Source organism: Mustela nigripes, chromosome 17, assembly GCF_022355385.1.
Source record: "Mustela nigripes isolate SB6536 chromosome 17, MUSNIG.SB6536, whole genome shotgun sequence".
Classification (NCBI taxonomy): domain Eukaryota; kingdom Metazoa; phylum Chordata; class Mammalia; order Carnivora; family Mustelidae; genus Mustela; species Mustela nigripes.
The window spans coordinates 28,243,660-28,265,122 of NC_081573.1; the positions used below are offsets into that span (position 1 = coordinate 28,243,660).

At 50.7% G+C, this 21,463-nt stretch overlaps 1 long non-coding RNA gene across 1 annotated transcript in view; it reads left to right on the forward strand.

Moving 5' to 3' along the window:
• The first annotated feature begins 57 nt into the window (after positions 1 to 57).
• The window catches only part of LOC132006046 (uncharacterized), a 24,369-nt gene continuing 2,963 nt past the window's right edge, over positions 58 to 21,463 (forward strand). The window contains exons 1-3 of the long non-coding RNA XR_009400970.1: positions 58 to 422; positions 18,825 to 19,081; positions 19,415 to 19,774. This is a non-coding gene — a long non-coding RNA (uncharacterized LOC132006046). The remainder of the gene's footprint in view (positions 423 to 18,824; positions 19,082 to 19,414; positions 19,775 to 21,463) is intronic.

The following is a 21,463-nucleotide window of genomic DNA, read 5'->3' on the forward strand; positions in this document are numbered from 1 at the left end:
CGGGCTGGGCCGACCCGAATTAGCATGCCCTCCCCGGAATTAAGCCTCGCGGGTGGGGGGTGGGGCCGGGCGGTGGGGGCTGGAGACCCAGGCTGCGGGCGCGCGGCGAAGTTCCCAACTCCCGCGCTAGGCGCGCCGGCCCGCGGGGGGAGGGAGTCCCGTGGCGGGATTTGGGGGGAGGAAGTCCCGTTTCGTGAGTGTTTCTTCGTTTCTTTAAGAGCTACCAGAAAGCAGCCCACCCCCACCCCATAAAAAAAAAAAAAATAAGCGAGTGGGGAAGAGCCAGCCCCACGCCGGTCCGCCTCCTGCCCGCGGCCCGGCCTCCCTCCCGCTCGCCGCCTGGCTCGGCGCTCCTTCGCCCCGAGTTCTCCATCCCCTGGATCGCGGGCTCGCGGGGGCGCGGAGAAGAGGACCGAAGAAAGGTTTGGGAACGTGATGGGTTTGGGGCTTTTGGAGGGGGGAGGGGCAACTCTCCCGCCACCCGGATCCTTCTCAAAGGGCCCCGATCCTCCAGCCTCTCGTTGCTCCCTCGCTTCCCTTCTCTACCTCGGACATTCCCAGGACAATTAGGGCTGAAGTTTTCGGGAGAAGCAGCCCCGAGCCCGTGGGATAAGGGGCGGCCCGGCTCCGCCCAGGACCCCTCCGGACCTCCCCCCCGGCTGCCCCGGTTGGCTGCAGGGCGCGTCACTCCGCGGGGAGGCGGCGGCGGCAGTGGCGCCGCCGAGCCCGGGGCGGGCGGAGAGCAGGGACCGGCCTGGGATCCGAGTTCAGCTCCAACCGGGGGGAGGGGAGGGGCCGCCGCTTGCACTGAACGCTGCAACCCGCCCCTGGCCTCGGGAGGCGCAGCCCAGGCCGGCCCGGCCGTGTGGGCAAAGCCAGTCCTCGGGACCCCTAGGCTCCCCGCCCTGGGGGGAGGGGACCGCGCCCCAGGCTCCTGGCAACCAGGTGGCCGCGCGGAGCCCGGAGTAGTGGGGGTGGGGGTGGGAGGCCTCCCTGTCCGCAGCTGTCTGGCCCGACAGAAGCTCGCCTCGGTCTCTCCGGCACTTGCCGAGCGCGGCACCCAAACTTTTCGCACTAGCTCCCATCTCCCCAGGCTGGGACGCAGCCTCCCTACCCGCGCCCCGGGGTCCGGAATCGGGAACGTGGGTCCTGCGCTCCCTCCGCTGGGCTCCGGCGCCCGCGAACCTGAGGATCAGTCCTTGGCTCAGCCTAGCTCTTTCCCCTCGCGCCTCGGAGTCTCCTTGCTCCAGGGTTCCCGAAGTCCTGCGCCCGAAGGACAAACTAAACTTCGCTTGAGTAATGGAGGAGGGGGGGGGGGTGCAGATACACAATCCCTGCCCTATCTCGCTATCGGGAGAGGAGAGGGCTCATAAGGACGCCCCAATTCGGGAGCGCCCTTGAGTCTGGAGAGCACCACAGTCGGTTCGCGCGAAGTGGGCACCAATCTTTAGAGTAGTTTCGCGTGCTTGGGACCCTTACCGCTCTTCCCCAAATGACTCTTCTCTTTTATCTTCGTTGGTCTTTTTTTTTTTTTTTTTAATTCCAAATCTTTTGTGTGTGGGTGCGGGTTAATGTTTCTGTTTTCCTCTTGGCGACTTTTATTCCCCCATTGGTCTAACTTCTCCCTTCTTTCTTTATTCTCGTTCTCCCTTTCTTCACCTTTTCTCCCTCTTATTTTTCCTCTCTTCTGCCCTCGCTCGGTTCCTGACACGCACGCACACGCACACACACACTCCCTCTCCACCTCGCTCTCCTTTTCTCCCCAGGTCCTGTTGGTTACAGTAGATTTTGATAAAAAGACAAACGAAGCTATCAGTGGGGCTGATGTTGAAGAATGAAGATAATAATGTTTCCATAGGTGGTGCTTCAAATGCCATTATTTCTCACTGAATATTTAAAGAGATCCCTCGGCAAAGATGGATCTGCGTGCTCCTGGGGTGCGAGAAGCTCACTTCCCCCAGACTCCCGGGAAAGTGTACAGTAGCACGTGCCAATCCCGCACCCCCCGCCCACCCCTGCAAATTGTGGTCCTTGCACACACCAGCCCGCGCAACCAGGTACACTAACGTGCCGGTACATATGCATTCGCACACTCCTTTCTCCGAATGTGCTTGCATTTGGAGCCGCCCGCATCCGTCTCTAACACTCTTGGCTTCTTGCAAGTCCCGGCCTCCGGGTCACCGCGTGCTGCCAGGAACCGAGCCGAGCTGGCGATCCCGCAAACCCTTCTTCCCGGTGCGCGCCGCGTGCGCCACGGGAAGCTCCCGGAATAGCTTCACACGTGTTCGTTCCTTGCTCTATGTGTTATTAAGATTGGGGGGGGGCGACTTCCCTCCTCCCCAAACACCAAAACAAACAACCAAACGAAATGCACACGCAAAAACAGCTTCTCGATGTTTAATTAAAAATGGGTAAGCAGAGACGAATTAATTGGGGGATCCAAACTTTAATAACTTTTTTCGTTCTTTTGCGTCCTCGACGGCGTAGAGGCGGGCGTCTCGCTCTGGGAGCGGCGTCCCCCGCTAATTTCTTGTTTGTTTTCTTTCCCTCTGTGGCGGGGAGAGAGGAGAGGGGGAGGGTGGAGGAGGGGGGATGGGAGGAGGGGGATGGTCGGAATGGCGGGGAGAGGAGAATTGGTCTTTATTGTTGATGGCAATACATCAATTACGGGCCATTGTCTGGGGCCCAAGTTCCGTGGTTCGCTGACGCGGGCGCTGCGATGTCAGGGCGCGGGTGAGGCTTCGCGTGCCGCGAGGCAAAGAAATAATTAAATTACTAAAAACGGAGACTGAGTGGGGGTTCATTTTTACTTTTGAACGGGTCGAAAGAAGGCAGTGAGTGCGACCGAAGTGCCACAGCTGAAGCCCGTCCCCACTCCTTGCTCGTCCCAGTAACCTGCGCGCTCTATAGGAGGTCGCGCGGGCTGGGCCTAGGATGGGGCAGCTGCTGGGGGAGCCCGGCGGACGCGGCTCCGACTTGCCATTTCCACCAGAGGGCCTGGCACTTAGGGGCTGATCTACGCGAGGGAACTGGGGTGGCCCGAAGTGAGGTTGCTGCTGTGCCAGGGTCGTGACCTCGTGGGCCAACAAGAGCCGCACACGGAGGAGGCGCTTGGCGAGTTGTGCGAACTCACATTTGGGGGGCTCGCTGGCGGTGCTTCTCCTAATGCTTCTCCGCAGTTTTCCCAAGACCTAGAGCGCCTTGTGGGGTTGGTGGACGGAAGGGCTGTGCCCCAAGGCCACGGGCCACTGCTGAGTTTCCAGCGAACGCCTTTTCGAGACTCTCTGCTTCATCCCAGATCCTGGGAAGGGGAGAGGGTGTTGGGCCTCCCCTTTCCAAAGGCCTGGCTCTCCCACCTGCAAAAATATCTCCTGCTGGCCCAGTCTGACCCCAGCTTTGGGATGGAGCCTGAAATGAGGCCTGGCCTGGGCCCGGGACCCTCCTCCTCTTTCCGCCCGCACTGGTTGGGCACCCCGGAACTGCGGGACCCCCCCCCCCCCGTCCCCCGCGCGCCCTGGCGTGCCCCTGCTCCCTCAGCCGTAGGCCCCAGGCCCCGCGGGCCCCCGGGCCAGGGCTAGGAGGGCTGGAGATGAGGTTTCGTTTTTTTGGGTTAAGGGGAAAAAAAAACAAAAACAAAAACAAACAAACAAACAAACAAAAAAAAGGCGAAAGGGCGGCAGCGGTGCCCCGGGGGTTGGGGGTGGAGGCCCGTCGATGGTCTCAGTATTATTGATGGGGAAACGGTTAGGGCAGGAGCCTGGAGATCAGGTTCTCAGTCCTTCTTGTACCGGGAGGTGGGAGGGACGGAGTGGGGGCCACGGTGGTGATAGAGATGGTGGTAGTGGCGACCCGGATAATGGTGGTGTGTGTGTGTTGGGATGGGGACGCCTGGCTGCACCCGCATTAACCACTCCTGGGATTTACTTCTATTTTTCTGGTCTGAAAGTTTGGCGTGGATGGGGCAGAGAAAGGACTGACGCAGTTACCCTAGCCCTTAGAACGCTTTGCTAGCCTGGGGGCTAGAACAGTGGGAGGAGGGGGACAGAGAAACTGACCCAAAGCAAAGACCAAACCCACCACAGGCTCGGTTGTTTTCCACGCCCCGGGACTTCGCTTTCTCCGGGAGTTTCAGAAACTCCTTTCTTAACCGAACTGCGGACGCTGATATCCTAACCTCTCCTCGACCGCGGGAGAGGCTTCGAACCTGAGGCCTCCGGGAGCGGGCTGGGGTGGGTACCCTCGGTCCCGGCGGAGTCGAAGCGGTGTGCACTCGGCTCCCTCGCTCCGGAGTCCCGGCGGCGAGAAAGCGCACTTTCAGGGGTACTCCCGCCGCCCAGAGCCAAGGGCTATCTCCAGACCGGCGCCGAATGCCGCGCAGGGACCAGGCGCCCCGGCGCCGGCTCAGGCGGGAAAGTCGGCGGTGGCAAGCGAAGGTCGGGCTTGGTAACCACCCCACGTCTCCCAGCCAGAGGTCCCCTGCAGCCTGCCCGCGGCCAGCTTCATCTTACTTCCCTTGCAGGGCCATCCCCACGGCAGCATTTAGAAATGGACTTCGCCAGCGACTGCGAGTGCCCGGGATTTTTTGCTTTGCGTCCACACGAAGCGTCTTGCACTTAAATTCAGTGCACCCCGCATGCAACAGTGCCTCGCTAAGGGGTCTCTGGGTATAAAATTCCTCCCAAAGGAAATGTCTCGAGGTACCGAAAGTGGAAAAGACTAATCGAATTTATAAAAAGAAAACCTTTGCTTCCTTTTGGTTAAAATCCCATTGCGGTTTTCTCAACGTGGAAAAAAAAAATTATCATCATGCAATAGAGTGTAGCTAATTCCTGGAACCTGGTAGCAGGATGTTCAGAGCGCCCAGCAGGGCTCACAGATTCTCATATTGGAGCTCAGGAGGTAGGATTTTGGGATCCAGTGAAAAATGATGACTTCTTATGTCATCTGCTGGGAATGGGTGTGAAATCCATGGAGCCCTGGGCTGTGTGGGCATTTGGGGGTGTGCCTGGGGGAGGGAGGATCTGCCAGGAAACTCATTTTCATTCATATAGGAGACCCTCTCAAATGAGCTCCCATCTAGGCAACTCCTAGATCATTGAGGAAATCTCTTCTAACAAACTTAAAAAAAAAAAAAAATATACTCTGCCACGTTCTGTAGCACAATGTCCCTCTTCAAAGAACAGAGCAACAGTTTCCAAAGAGAGGGGCATCTTGGTTTTATGAAAAGCTTGCCTGCCTGGAGACTTTGCCTGGGGTTGGTCCAAGTTCATGGAGGAAAGCACCCTTTGGTTTCTCTTTGGTGGACATCTGTGGCCAACTCTGCTTTCAGAACCATCTTGGGGTCCTGGCTCTTGTCTGCCCCGCGGCCTGGTGCGCAAGGCCTGTCACTGACATTACTGAGAATTTATAAACCCTGCAAATGTCAGCTGAGCTCTGACTTGCCCAGGGGATATTGCTCTGGGTTTCTCTGTGAGGGAGAGAGGCAGGCGTTTCTCCTCCGAGTTTGCAGTTTTGAGTCAGAATGGTAACTTTTCCTCATCCCAACCAACTTCAATTTGTCCTTCTAGTACAAGTATTTTTTGTTTGTTTGTTTGGTTGGTTTTTTGGTGCCCTATGTGTGATGAATAAAAAGGGGTGGCGTGGAGGAAGCAAGTGGACAGCCCACCCCTCTCTTCTTTCCCCTTTTCCGGCTTGATGAAGTGTCTTAATTTCTGTACTCTAATTTCTTTCTCTGGGTTTTTATCCTTCTCTCTCTGGCAGCAGCAACAACACAGTTCTCTAAGACTTAATCCCTGATTTAAGGTGGGGTTTTGCATTTGAGAGACTTTCATTTCCCAATTCCAAATCCCGGTCTCCCTCTTTTCTTGTGCCTCCCCCAAACAGGAGGAGTTATCTCCTAAACTGTAATCCTGAAGCCATCAACACCTGACCGCATTAAGGTCAGGAAATAGCCTTACTTTTTCTTTCCTTTCCCATTTGTAATTCTCATTCTTTCCTGACCTCTACTTTCTCATCCCAAGTCTCCTTTCCACCCCAGACTCTCTTACCTATTTTGTAGTAAAACCCAGTTTCGAGAAGCCTTGCTTATTAGAACCTTTGCTCAGGCCCTTACAGATGCAACTTTTGCTTAGAACTTGGTCCCCTGGACTCGCTGCGGCCTTTGCCCAGGGACCAAAGACAGGAAGATGGTTCCAGATCTGTCTCCTTCTCCTGGGAGAGTTGGGGTGAAACCCTCATTTTCCAGGTTTGCTTTTATTTTCCTTTTCTTTCCTGGACCCCACAGCATCTCCCATTTGGGAGAATAGTGCTGAGAAAGCTGGCCTTTTATCTCCATCTCCTTGACAGTGTCTTTTCTGCTGATCGCAAATGACTGTCCCTGGCCAGCTTTATTCACATGCCCCTACCTGGGCATTGGAGTCAGGCTACGGGAATTTACATCCTGGCTGTCATTGAACCGCGTCCTGGGAACATGGTCCTAGGTGCATACCCACGGAGTGGGTCAAATTAATATCACTACACTCCCATTTCCTGCTGCCCAAAAGGTATCTCGCGGAGAGGAAGCACAGTGCTTTGAAGCATCCAGCAAAGAGCTCAGCCTTCTCCGAGGAGCGTGACCCCCCTATACCTCCAGCCGCTCCTTCCTCTGTTCCAGGGAGATAATCATAGTCCTGGTTTCATAGAGCTCTTGAGGGTTAAAAGAGTTAATATGTATGAGGAGTTTAGAATAGTGGCTGGCATGTAATTAACATAATATAAGTGTTAACTATTATTGTTACCACCCCACAGGTTGTTAGGATCAAATGCTGCAGGATGGTGAAAATACCGTTCCCCATTCACCCCTCCATCCCTCTATTTATTTACTCATTCACCCAGCAGAGTAACCGTGCCAGGCGTGGGGGAGACCACGGAAACAGAGCAACTCCTTTGCTTGCAGGCAGTTGATCAAAGAGTTTATTTCTTGGACATGTGTTTATTGCCTGGCTCAGTGTTGGGGGGTGAGTGGAACAGCATAGGAGCAAGGGTAAAAACAGTGCTTGATTTCAGGGCATTTCTAACTTTTTTTTTGTTTGTTTGTTTTTCTTTATTTATTTTTGCATTTTAACAGGAAGTCCTGATTAATACAGAAAATTGAAAGTTGAGCAGGTTGTGCACGAGCCCAAGCCTCATAGTGCACGTGGGCCAGAGACAGATCTTCTGCTTGCTTCTAGAAGGTTCTTGAGCACTAATGACATGCAAGTAGCCTGTGGCTTAGGTGCCAGCCCGTATTCTCTTTGCTGTTTTATTTGGCTCACACATGTGTGTTTTGATTGTACGGACTCCTCTGGATGGAGCAGAAAACAAAACACAACAATAAAACAGGTGCTGCTTTGCTTTGGGCTTCTTGAAAAGGTATAAACTACTCTCAGTGTGTACTTAGGCCTCCTGTTGCTGGATTTTTTGCTTTCCATTTTTGTCCGATTATAAAAATGGAGCGCAGGTTCAGTAACAGAGCACCCCGTAGCCTAAATCTAATGGTTGGGGTGGGAGATACCATCAGCCCGTCCTGCCCTCCTAGGTGTGTGTCCTTTGGCTCTGGAGGTGACCGGTCTGGCGGCTACTGTGTCTACCTTGTGCTCGGTGTTACGACCACGTTGTGATCAAAGGTAATTTTATACTTACGGTCGGAACGTGGAGAGCTCTTATGAATACCCCTTCCCTCTGCTTTGAGATGAAAACCCTTTGTAGGGCTAAGATCTAGAAAAAGAAAGAAAGTCTGAGCAAAACACAACAGCAACAGCAAAACAGAACCAAACCAAACCAAAACAAAAAAACTCTCGAGCGGCCCCATCGTTTGGCAGAATGGGAAACAGGCGTGTAGGTTTTCAGGATCCTGATGGAGGCTTTGGGAAGCCTCTGATGGCAAACATAGCTTCAGACAGTCACAGATATCAGCGACTGAGGGGGAGTTTTCTTTTTTCTCTGGCATGGAGGGAACAGACTTGATTCAATCTGTCACTTGATGTCCTTCTCCTCAAAAATAGTGCCTGGGGGCCCTCAAGGGCTTTATTTAGAGGCTCTCAGGAGCTCGGCAGTATGTAAATTATGTGTGAGTGTCCTTCATAGTTCCCGGTGGTCACAATCGGGGATTTAAACATGATTTAACATTTCAGATGATTTGTGGGAGGTTTGGAGCCGGCCAGCAGTGGGGCTAGCCCAGGCTGGTTTTCTCACAGTGCATTAAGTAGGTTTCCAAGTCTCCGCTGCTCCTTCTGTTCTCTTCCTAGCCTCTGAGCTGATCTGTGAGTAGCTCCCAGTGTTGGTGGGTGGCCTCCCAAATGTATCAAGGAGTTCTAAGACGTTTCCAAATGAAAGGTCTTAAAACTTAAAAAAATGCAACTCAGTCTATAGTGTGACCCTTTGCCTGCCCATCCATCCATCCATCCATCTATCCATCCATTCAGTTAACTAACATTTATTGAGCACCTACTGTATGCCAGTCGGTATTTTAGGCATGAAAGATATAATTGTGAAAAATGGAGAGGATCTCTTTGATCTTCTGGAGTCTACATTCTAATGAAAGGGATAAACATTAAAAAAAAAAAAAAAGACTCAAATGCAGAGAATGATGAGTCCTTTAGAGAGTATAACAGTGTGTGATGTGATGGAGAATGCCTGGGAGGAGGCACAGAGAGGAAGAAGAGGGGGATCAGGAAAGCCTTCAGGGAAGTGACCGTCACACTGAGATGAGAATAAGGGAAGGGTGTCAGTCATGCCACAATTTGGGGACACAAGCGTTCTGGGCCAAGGAAAGAGCAATTGCAAAGATTCCGAGAAGAGAATGGGCTCAGAAAAGTGAGCTCCTTTTTCTTCTTTTTACTCTCCTCCTTGTTATTCTACTTTCAGGAGGATTTAAGAAATGAAATATCTTTTTTTTTTTTTAATTGGTCTTTTTTTTAGTCAAAAAGGATAAAATAAATTGTGAAGTAGACATACAGTGGAATACTACGCAGCCATGAAAAGCAGTTAAATGCTGGTATTTGCAGTCATGTGGATAAATCTCAAAAGTATTATGCTGAGTGAAAGAAGCAGAAGCAAAGTTGAACACACAGCCTCATTCCATTCATATTGCATTCTAGAAAATACAACCCAACCTATGGTGACAGAGAGCAAAGTCGTGGTTTAATGGTTGCCTGGGGGCTGACGGGGAGGTTGTTGAGGGGTCCAAGGAAACTCATGAGGGTAAGAGATATGTTTGTTATCTTGATTGTAGTGATGGTTTCACAGTGACATACATAATTCAAAACAGATCCGATTGTCTATCTCACATGTGTATGCAGTTCAGCAAACTTCAATCTTTGCTCCACAATGTTGAAAAATTAGGTACCCCACATTGGAAAACCTTGGAAATGGATGTAAGAGATCAGGAATTTTAAGAGAAAATGGAAGTTGCCACTTTCCTGTTTAAACATTTGAACCCCAAAATTCTTTGTGGCTTGGTTGCATTTGATCTAGGAACAAGTATTGGCTTGGGTGGGTATGGGACTAGGGTTGGCACTGAGCCAGCTACCTTGACCCTGGAAGAAGCATCAAGGTTTTTTTGTGTTTTTGAGTCATAATGACTTTTTCTATTATTCTACCCAGAAGCAAAAAGGCCTTTGAATGTCAGGTGCTAATCTAGTCTTGGAATTAGAGGCCATATTGGTGTTGAGAGAGAAGTTTCCAGCCCCCAGCAGCTGATGAATCCAGATGGAGTTCAGGGTCTGAAGCTGGACAAACACTGTTCACATTGACTTACAGTTTACTGGGACTAGAGGTTAGTCTGAAAGGCCATAGACCAGTTGTCATCTGAAGGACCATCTTTAGTCAAGAACAAGGTTTTTTCCCAATCTGCCATGGACCAACATTTTTGAAAATATAGCACTAGAAAAATATATTACTAGAAGAAGTTCTGAGAAAAAAATGGAATAGAAAACAGAATCACACAAAATGTAAGCTCAAAATTGTGTCGCAGATTCAGCAAATATAAATTATCCTGGCAAACTGTCAAAGTAGTTTCTTTCTTTCTTTTTTTTTTTTTTTTTAACATTATATTTGTTTATTTGAGAGAGAGAGAGGGATAGATCATGGGCAGGGTAAGGGACAGAGGGAGAGGGAGAAGCTGACTCCCCAGTGAGCACAGAAGCCCAAGGTGGGGCTCGATCCCATGACCTTGAGATCATGACCTGAGTGGAAATCAAAAGTCAGATGCTCAACTGACTGAACCACCTAGGGGCCTGGGCAAAGGAGTTTCTGAATGCTTGCTCTCCATTTCTCTAGTTACAGGGTTGCAGACAGACAGCAAACCAGTCCAAAGCACTGGCCTGTGGACCACAGTCTGAGGAGCCTTAGGGTAGGTCAGAATCTCAGAAGCCCAAAGCAGGTAGTGCCGTATGACATATTTGTTCCTCTCAGTGCTCAGAGAAGTTAGATGGGACCCAGGGTTCCCAGAGCGCCCCAGGGCCAGTTGCCTCTGGTCACAAAGAGCTTCTTCATTTTATCACACGGGGATCCACAAATGTCACAGCTCTCTATGTGGAAAAAGCGAGAAAGTACCATAGAATAGCAGTTCTCACACTTTGGGGAGCGAAACAACTGGCGAGGAGGGGCAAGGGTCTGTGAGAAAATGCACACAGCATTTCTAATTCGGTATCTGCACAGTGAGGGCCAGGAATCTGCATTTTTATCCATACCCTAATTACACCGTAGTTGACCTTGAAATGTGTGTCCTGGAGACACACATTTCTCTCATTGTGAGAAACCCTCTTGCAAACACAGTGGAGGTGGGTCAGGAGTGGGTTTTTCTCTATCAGCACGTACTCAAGTCTCTCTACAAGCTAAACCGAGGACCAGAAATTAAACCGAGAAATGCTTCCATTAGGGTTCTCAGCTTCAACAAGAGACACTTCAATTTCCACAGAGAAATAGCCTTTTAAGGGACTTGGGATGCTCGTAGATTCCTCAAGAGGGTGGGGGAATCAGGATCAGCCTCTCCAGGGTAGCCCCTGAGGAGACATGACTATCGCCCCTGGGAGCCATCCCACAGCTGGGCACCATAGAAGCTTCTGGGCATTGGCTGTAGTTCCCACTGCTGTGACAGCCTCAGCAGCCTGGGTTCTTCACAGTCCGGGGCTCCTGAGTCAACGTCTTCAACGAGGCATTTGGTGGCTCTCGCCCAGCCGCAAAGGAGTCTGGGAATGTAGATGTCTGCCATTTTGAGCTTCCATCTCAGAGAAGTCTAAGGCTCATGTGGTGGGGGTTTTCCTGAGGAGTACCAGATAGACGTCAGGTGTCTCTGTGACTTGTACAGCCCCACTCCTCCATCTGAGACGTTCATGGCGACCTTTTGATTTTTCTGAGCATCACAGAAGGCTCAATAGAATACATGCCAAAGATGGCGGCAAGCTTACTTCAAACATCTAGGGTGGCAACTGCTTTTCCATTGAGTTCCATCCTCTGCATTTGAAAAGGGCCCCTTCATAGGCCTAGAGGCTCAACCCAATGCATTGGAGAATCACTAAGAAGACTCATCATCACCATCAACCCCCAGCTACCCCTCCCACTACTGCCCCAGGAATGTTCTCAGGGCAAAGGGAGGAAGAAGAGTTGGCAAGTATGCCCTGTGTTGCATACTTGCCAGGACTCAGGCTTGGGGCTGAGCCCAGTATCCACATTAATTAGCTTCATGAATCGCCCCAACCTAGGAACTCTGTGAAGCAGTATGTACATTTCCCATTTTACAGATGAGAAAATTGAGGCTCTGACGTAATTTCTCCGGAATCACAGAGGTTTGGAACTGAGGGGAGCCTAGAACTGGGTCTCATGACAGCTTTATGAGAGGAAAAAAACCAAACCAGGCGGAAGTAAGTGATAACAAAAGCAAATTTTTGAGTTTTAGGAAGGCCAGGCGAGGAGGGGACTTGGGACAGGAGTTTGCAGTCTGCCACAGGGACACAGTCTGGACCTCCATTTCGATTTCAGATGACGGGAAGAGACACTTAGAGGGTGCAGCTTTGTTAAAATCTCCAGAGCTGTGGTTGCTTTGTATTTTTTATGGGTGATCTTTAAATGCCTTTGATTTAGAACTGATGGAGTTAAAAAAAAAAATTCACCCCTGTGGATTAAACCATCTCTGATTCTAGATGAGTTCATGACAGAAGCCGGCAGTCAGGCTGAATAACGCCCCCTCCCCGTGCCTCCTCCCCCACTGGGCCCCTAGTCCTGCCTTTGGTATGATTCAGTAGTTAAGACAGGCAGAAACTTATGTTTCTTTTTTTTTTTTTTGCCCTGATGATTGTAGTTGAAAACTAGTATGGATGTAGAAGAAAGAGCCAGGATTGAGGAATAAGATGTTGGAATGAAAATCCCTTGCCCTGGTTATGTGTAACATCACTGTCCCCAAGGCTCTTAAGCTGGTGGGGCTTCATTATCTTTCTTTGTTAATCAAGTGACTTCCTTCCTAGAGTCACCTGTATGGGGTAGGGTGTGGGGGGGTATTGATAAAAGGCCCTGACTACACATGGTAGGTGTTCAGTAAATATTTGTTGAATAAGTGGGTCTGGGAAGAGCTGGGCTGTTGCCCTCCATCTGTGTACACTCTAAAACGCAAACTAGGGGCGCCTGGGTGGCTCAGTGGGTTAAGCGTCTGCCTTTGGCTCAGGTCATGATCCTGGGGTCCTGGGATCAAGCTCCACATCAGGCTCCTTGCGCAGCTCAGGGGGAGTCTGCTTCTCCCTCTGCTCCCCCTGCTTGTGCTCTCTCTCTCTGTCAAATAAATAAATAAAAACCTTAAAAAAAAAAAAAAAAGAAGTCTTACGCGCATCAACTCATGTCTCACAAAACTCCTCTCTGCTACAGGCTCTTACTTTAAAAAACAAAGAAAAAATTTTAAAAATATAATTAAATAAAATCCAGACAGATGCGGGGTGGGGGACGAGAGGGCTTTGTGGGTTCAGCATCTGCCTCTGGCTCGGGTCATGAACTCCGGGTCCTGGGATCGAGTCTCCTTGTTCAGTGGGGAGTCTTCTACTCCCCGTTCAGCCCTCTGCCCCTCCCCACTGCTTGTGTGCTCTTTCTCTCACTCTCAAGTAAATAAATAAATAAAATCTTCAATAAATAAAATAAAATGCTAACAGATGCCAGCAACCTGGGTTGCTCTGATCTCAGACTTTAGTGCCCTGAGAAATCACTGGGGGATCTCATGAGCATGCGGGTTCTGAGTTGGAAGGTCAAGGATGGGGCCCGAGATTCCAGATTTCTCCCAAGCTCCCAGGTGATGCGGATGCTGCTGGGCCTGGACCGCTCTGTGTATTGAGGGTGTAAAGGAAGTCTCGGCCAATATAAAAGTCCAGCAAGGTGGGTGTCGGGTGATGGGAAGGGGTCCACCCGGGGCCAGTGATCTTCCCATAGGAGCATGGCTCAGTTCCCCAGCTCCTCCTGTGTCCCGAAATGTCCCCGGGCAGGCGCTGTGCCTGTGAAGGCACAAAAACTCATGGCCTTTTGCTCCTGCAAGCGATGAGTGTGGCCTGGCCATGGTATCTGGTGCTTGCCATATTTGGGGAAAATGTGGCTCTGGCTGCCCGTTACTCTGAGTCACCAGCACGCGGCACTAGCATTAATAACCACTAATCCTTGTTAGACACGGTGTGTGTTGAACAGCTGGTACGTGCCTGGCACATAACAGGCACTCTGGAAAAGGTAGCGGGTGATGATGATGATTGTTTATGAAATCCTTTCCCATTTCCCTGCAAATTCTCTTGCAGCTTAATGACATGGGTATTAGTTGTGTGGGCTCTGGAATGTTCATCTCCAGATCCTGGAGACGTCAGCATCCGGGCTTTCTCCTGCCTCTACACCTTCACTAGAAGCAGTGTCTCCTCCTCGGGGCAATTTTCACTGTCAGGGACGTATGGCAGTGGCTGGAGACATTTTTGGTTGTCATGATGCACGCCAGACACACGGATGCTGCTAGAAAAATACAGAGGACACGGTAAATAGTGACAGAGTCCAAGCTGTCATGGTGCTGAGGTTGAGGAAACCCTAGTTAAAGTGCCCCCTTACCCCGTGACTATTCTATAGATTTTTAAGCTGACTGTGGAGTGGAGAAAAAAAAAAATTCTCGTGTTTTCTTCCTGACTTTCAAGGCCAATATCCTCTTAGTGATGTGGGTTCACAACAAAGCCAGGGGCAGCTTCCCTGCCATCCCACACCCTACCCATCTCCCTTGTATGGGAAGGTTGCTGTGGGTCAGGTGATGTAGGTTTCCCATTCACGTGGAGAGAGGAAGGGAGCAAAGGGTCCCGGTGGCTGTGTGCCTGTGCCTTCTACTTCAGAACTAGACCCTCAAGCTTTTTGGCCATGGCCCGCCTCTCTCTGGCTGAGATCAGCAAAAGAAGCCTCCTGGGGGCGGTGGTGGGGGTGGGGCAGCGGGGGGAGAAGCAAAATGCTCAGGGCCACCTTGGCTGCAGCATCCAGACTTGGCTCCGCCCCTCCCCCAAAGACAGAAGAAGAAGAGGAAGAAAAAAAGCATGCTAGACAACCCGTTTGGCAGAATAATGCCTTTTCCTCTCCAAAAAGCGAGGAACGAGGAACGTCTGACGAGGTGTTGCCTCCCTCCTTGAGTTTGGAATGCTTCTTGTCTTCCTGGGTCTCCGTGCCATGTCCCCTCCAGCCAGGAGCTGCCCCCCACCCTCCGGCAGCTGTCCCCAGGGCGGCTCTGCTCTCCTGACACAACATGCAGGAATACAATGTGGCGGAGGGGGGATCCCTGGGGCTGACCCCACCGTTGTGCCAGGGAACCTGGAAAAACTTCTGTGGAGCCCAAGGAAATGTTGATGGGGGAAAATGGGACAGCAGGTGCTGGAAGCGTGGCGGGGTACATTCTGGAAATGGTTTCTTTGCTGCAAGCTTGGGCAGGGGATGTTGATCAAAGAGGCAGAGACAGGCCCCACAATGGGACAGGCCTTGATTCTGTCTTAGGCCACCTTTGACTGCTTGTGATAGGGGCCCTCAGGGTCTTGCTTGAGAAATGACCACGCGGCAGCACCTGCAGCCATGCAGCCTATTGATCGGCTGGGTCCCACCTCCCTGGGGTGAGGGAAGAGAAGTGAGAAAGCTGGGGTGGAGGGACTACCATACCCCACCCCCAGCTGTGTGATACTGGGTGGGGCGGTCCCTGTGGTGACAGTATCTGACAGTCCTCACTGGGTCTCCCCCTCCCACCGCCATTCTGTGCCCCCTGCAGAGACAAGCCAGATCTGCGTGCCCAGTGACCTTTCAGAAAGATGCCTGCCTCCTTGGATTTGTTTTCTTCAGCAAAGTGATGAGGCTGTGATTCATTTTTCCATCACTGACACCTTGGGTCTGAAAACAATTAATCTGGGACAAAACACCTGAGAATCCCATTTATAAATCATTCCTTTTCAGAGGGGGCCCCCTGGCGCTGGGGTGTCAAGGGAGATTTGCACGCCTGAAGCCTGAAGGCCAAACTCCCAGGAAAAAGTGTATACCCAAGCCTCTGCCTTTGCGTGTGGGCCTAAACTGCCCTGGTCAATCTAGGTAGAATCACCGAAGGGTATTTGTAATGGTATCGTGTGTAAGAGTTTATAATGTGCAAGAGACAGGATATACCACCATCCCCAACCGGGGCGTAAAACCCATCTGCTGAGGAAGAACATGAAGGCACTTTAGCAGTTCTCTCTGTGGCTGTCTAGCCTGCAGAGAAAGGTCTGTTGAGAATCAGGCCTGCTAAAAGGAGTCAGAACTTGTGAGCATGTGTGTTGGTGGGGGAATGAGGGGGCTTTCCTGGCCATCTGGCGGAGGTAGAGCTGAGCAGTAAAGGGCTATTCCAAGCCACTCAATTTCTATTAAGTTTCAGCCTGTGAATGGCACTAATGGTATCAGAAAGGAGCCAATGGCCTGATGCATGGAAAATGTGTGGCCCATCCCTAGTGTTTCATGATGCATCTATAAGTGTTAGGAAGAGGAAGGAGATGCTATGCTGTTGTTGGTGCTGATGTTGTTGGCCGTGACCACTTGCTGTCTGGAATGTACCAAATCCAAATGACAAATGATAGTCATAAGCCTATACCTGACTCACACCCCCGTCCGGTCCGGTGAGAAGCTGGTTCGCCCACTTCAGAGCGTGTCTGCTGGTAAAGAACCAAGGCCGAGCAGCCACGGGAACGTGGCCGTGGGATGACTGTTGGAACTCCAGAGCTGGTCTTGACCTCTGCCTGCAAGCCCTGTCCCTTCACAGCCCTGACTTCCTCGTGTGGTTTCCTGGCCTCTACGGGACGGCCGGCAAACCCTGGTAGAGGATGCCGCATCGCCGAAATTGTTACTCCACCCTCTTCTTTGCTTGGTGTTGGCCTCTGGAGGGTTTGGCTTTCGCGCCGCTGTGTTCATCAAGTGTTGCCGATTCATGGTGAATATGGCAAGCGGGACACCCCAAGCAGCCAGAGGCTCCGTGTGAAGGGAAAGTTGCCAATTCGGCAACTAGGACTCTGTGTACCCTTTCCGGTCAATTAAAACCTTGTGTTTAACTCGGATCATCCCTTCCTGGGGCCATCTGAGTTCGTAATAATCTCAACAGCTTCATGCGCTGAGCCAAACATTCACTGAAACCCTTTACAAGCGCGGTCTCAGTCCTAGGCTTCACAGAGGACTTACAAAGAAGGCCCTTTTATATGGCAGCGTTCTTGGCTGTGAGCAACCGAGGCCGACTTGCTAGTCCAGAAGGACGGAGTTTATGGGAAAGGGACTAGGGCTTCCAGCGTAGTTGGGAAGCTGGAACACAGGTTGTGGAAAGGGGCCTGGCCTCAGAGGGTCAGGCAGCAGGGGAGGGCTATTGCGTGGGCCAGCTCTGCTGACCAGTCGACAGACCTTCCAGTCCCCTCCGTGGCCCAGAGTCCTTCCATCCGGATACGCTGGGCTCCCATCAAGACCTGCCCTGTGGGCCGCCCAGCTGACTCAGTCAGGAAAGCATGTGACACTTCTCGGGGTTGTGAGTTATGGCCCCACCTTGGGGATAGAGTTTACTTAAAAGAAAGCCTTAAACCTGCCATTTGGCTGGGTCAGGGGAGAAAAAAAAGCTCTTCTCTTTTAAGCAATAGTAAAGCCAGGCAGGATCCATCTTCCCCCAGTAGGACACCCCCCTGGGGGATCCCCAAAAGGGGTTTTGAATGCTGGGTGGGAGGCTGGATTGTACGTAGCTCCAGGGGGCAAATAACCACTCCAGGAACATTAATGGCCCCATAGTACAGATGTATAGACTGAGGCCCAGAGGCTTAGGCAAATCGCCCAGTTGACACAGGCATCGAGTGGAAGAGCTGGGGTTTGCACTCAGAATTCTCGTGTCCCAGACGCTCAGCTTTTCACCAGTCAGTGGCTCTGCCTTTCCCGAGGGACTTCCTTTCATCGGCTGGGATGAGCTCAGGGCTGATAACTCTACTCAGACAGATGTAACGGTAAGGAAACGTGTTAGGGCCCCAGTGGGGAAAGTGAGAGTGTACTGTCATAGCCTCTCTCTCTAAAGGACATGACAGAGCTCTCAGAAGCCTCTGGCCAACCTCTCATGGAGTCTCCTGGATTAGAAGTAGGTCACGTGACCACGGTTAAACCACATGCTTTGGTGTGATTAACCCCAGAGCTTTCCCTGGAGGTGGTGTCAAGCCCCAAACTCCATGGCCTTTCTGAAATGACAGAAGGGGAGACACAGATATTAGGGAGCTGACTGTGGCCCACTAAAGGGAATTATAATGCACTTAAATATCCAGAAATACATATTAGTTTAACAGACCTTTTATTTATAACAAGGACCCCAGTGAGTGGATCTGTTTCCAGTGCTGATAACCTGTGGTCCAGTTTCTCTCTTTATCCGGGTAATAAGGGCTCTTACTACCAAGCAACCGCATAAAAGGAATAAAGATACATTACTTGTTTGTTGCTCTAGCTAAACTGGACCTCAGAATTTGACCCATCTATGGCAGAAACACCTCTCTTACAGACATTCTCCCCTGGAGCTCTGCTAACCCACCTCGCATTATCTTTACAGGTTCATTGCATCTTTCAATGTTGTAATAAAACCATAGCTTGCCCCCTAATAGAGTTACTGGTACCATCCACGGGTGACTCTTGGTTTGGGGTAAGGGTGAAGGGAGAGCAGAGGGGAAACTTCACCAAAAGCATGACATCTCCCAAGGGGAGAGACCTCTCAGAGCAATCTGGTACCATGAGCCAGGATCTATAGGTTTTGAGCAGCAGAAACTCACAGCCCCCTGTATAAGGAAGAAGGGGACCAACCAGATCCTGGAGAATCTCAATAAAAGATGCAACGGGGCTTCGAGAACCAATGAAATGAGGGGTTCACATGGCCTCAGAACGCTCCATTTCTCATTCTGTTTTTCACAGAGGATGCGTTCCATCCTTTCTATTTACAGACTGGTTTCTTCTACTTCCGAGACCCTTCTGGAAAGAAATGGGGCTGCTTAGAACAGTGCACACCTCATTGCAAGATATCAGAGGCTCTTCTCCAGTTTTCATTTGGAGGATCCTCGGTATGGCTCAGGTGCCAAGCCCTAGCCAGTCATCTGGGCTCAGGACCCACCTTGTGGGGAGGGGTGGCAGTTCGGAGAAGGGAAGTCCCAGGAGGACAGTCCCATGGATTCTTTCATAAGTGTCTAGTACTGTTGAGGGAGGGTAGCAGGAGAGAGGGAAGAGAATTTCCCTTGTGAGTCTGGGGACTTGGATCCGCCTGGAGTTTTCCAAGGAGACTCAAGTTCTCTGTGATCTCACCTCTTCCCCTTGAGGACCCTCTGGAAACCACTGGATCTTTGAGGAAATGGTGGTCCACAGAGCCAGACACATGGATACAGCAGAGTCCCTCCCCCCAAGAAGATGACAGAGTGGCCGGGGAGACAGGCGTGCACACAGCCTAGAAGGTTTCTTCGGGGACTCCTGAGGACTTCAGCTGGCATGTTCACCATACCTCTCGGCAGCTGCCTACATGTGGGCTTCTGTGGAGTTTCTGTCACGCTCTGGACCTGGCCCTGCATGGTGGCGGCAGGTGAGTGGGGGAACAAAAACCCTCCTCTGTTCCAGGCAGAACTGGAGAAGTTCCAAAGAGAGGTGCAAGCTGGCTGCTGGTGAGGGGGAGCCAGGGGCGGGGGAACACATCACAGAGAGAGCTGTGCCACGAGGGGCCAGGAGATGGGAAGACATGATGAGAGGAGGAAGGGTGGGCGGTCAGTCCCTCTGAATGGCTTTTCAGGCTTCTCAGGGCTTCTGTGCCCAGCCTGGGCTCTAACAACTCAACGTACTGTCTGGAACACCATCTAAGTCATAGCGATTAAACCTGACTTGTCCCTAAAATTTCAGCAACTGCCTATTGTCCTTCCAGGCACTCTGTGGATTTCCAACTAGACAGCCTTATTCATTTTCACGGTGATTACCAGTGATGGTACTCGGTCAAAGCAGGCGGAACCGACCAAGATGCTGCGGATTCGAGGGACGGGTACCTTTCTATTGAGTTTCCACATTGAAGCCCTCATGTTCCCCTCAGATTGGTCCATTCCTGAGCGGGCATTAGACACGCTTTTGTAACTGATGTCAGAACTGGCCAGGAGTGAGAAGTAGGGCCTAACCCCTGATTTCCCGCGGGGATCTGGAATCAGCACAGCTAATAGGAGAAGAAGGGCCAAACGACAGAGAACCACCAACAGGCGTATGGGGAAACCATCTGAGCCACAGCGTGAGCAGGGTAAGAAGGTTTCCGTCTTTCAGACTGGATGCTGGTCTACCTTGCGCAGAATGGCGGCCTGTGGAGATGGCCCCAGGGCAGAAAAACAGGTTCTCCACAGCCAAAGTGCTCCTCCGTGTGGGAGCCAGGGAGGCAGGGATAGCATGATCCCATGCTCTGTGCCCAAGCATGACACAGTATTTTCAAAGGTTTGGTTGAATGAATCAAGGTCGAGGTGAGTCTATGAATAAACCCTTTTCCTATTCCAGATAGATTTTCTCTCATTTATTTTGTTTTTCAATCATGTATTTGCTTGTTTATTTATTTTTAGGGATGTTATAAGATTTCTAGCAGAATGAATTCAAACCTTGAAGGATGATGATTTCTCGTCTAAGGAAAGGTCCTCAATTTCTAAGTTAGGGGCTTTCCAGCTTCTTAAAATACGACCCACTCTTTTTTTTTTTTTTTCTTTATTATGGCCCACTCTTAAAAAAAAATACATTTTATATCAGGATCTAGTACCTACAAACATACTGAAACAAGAGTTTCAAAAAACAAAACTTTCCCATGATATAGGTGGTCCATTCTTCACACAGTGCTCTCTGAGGATGGTCTTGAACCAGCAACGTGGGCATCATTTGGGAACTAGTTGGGGATGTAGAATCTCAGGCCACAACCCAGATATGTGTAATCAGGAGTTCCTGGGAGCACCTGGCTGGTGCAATGGTTTAAGCATCCAACTCTTTTTTTTCTTTTTTAAAGATTTTATTTATTTATTTGACAGACAGAGATCACAAGTAGGCAGAGAGGCAAGCAGAGAAAGAGGAAGAAACAGGCTCCCTGCCGAGCAGAGAGCCCGACGTGGGGCTCGATCCCAGGACCCTGGCATCATGACCCAAGCTGAAGGCAGAGGCTTTTTTTTTTTTAATTTATTTATTTTCAGAAAAACAGTATTCATTATTTTTTCACCACACCCAGTGCTCCATGCAATCTGTGCCCTCTATAATACCCACCACCTGGTACCCCAACCTCCCACACCCCCGCCACTTCAAACCCCTCAGATTGTTTTTCAGAGTCCATAGTCTCTCATGATTCACCTCCCCTTCCAATTTACCCCAACTCCCTTCTCCTCTCTAACACCCCTTGTCCTCCATGCTATTTGTTATGCTCCACAAATAAGTGAAACCATATGATAATTGACTCTCTCTGCTTGACTTATTTCACTCAGCATAATGTCTTCCAGTCCTGTCCATGTTGCTACAAAAGTTGGGTATTCATCCTTTCTGATGGAGGCATAATACTCCATAGTGTATATGGACCACATCTTCCTTATCCATTCGTCTGTTGAAGGGCATCTTGGTTCTTTCCATAGTTTGGCGACCGTGGCCATTGCTGCTATAAACATTGGGGTACAGATGGCCCTTCTTTTCACGACATCTGTATCTTTGGGGTAAATACCCAGGAGTGCAATTGCAGGGTCATAGGGAAGTTCTATTTTTAATTTCTTGAGGAATCTCCACACTGTTCTCCAAAGAGGCTGCACCAACTTGCATTCCCACCAACAGTAGAAGAGGGTTCCCCTTTCTCCACATCTCCTCCAACACATGTTGTTTCCTGTTTTGTTAATTTTGGCCATTCTAACTGGTGTAAGGTGATATCTCAATGTGGTTTTAATTTGAATCTCCCTGATGGCTAGTGATGATGAACATT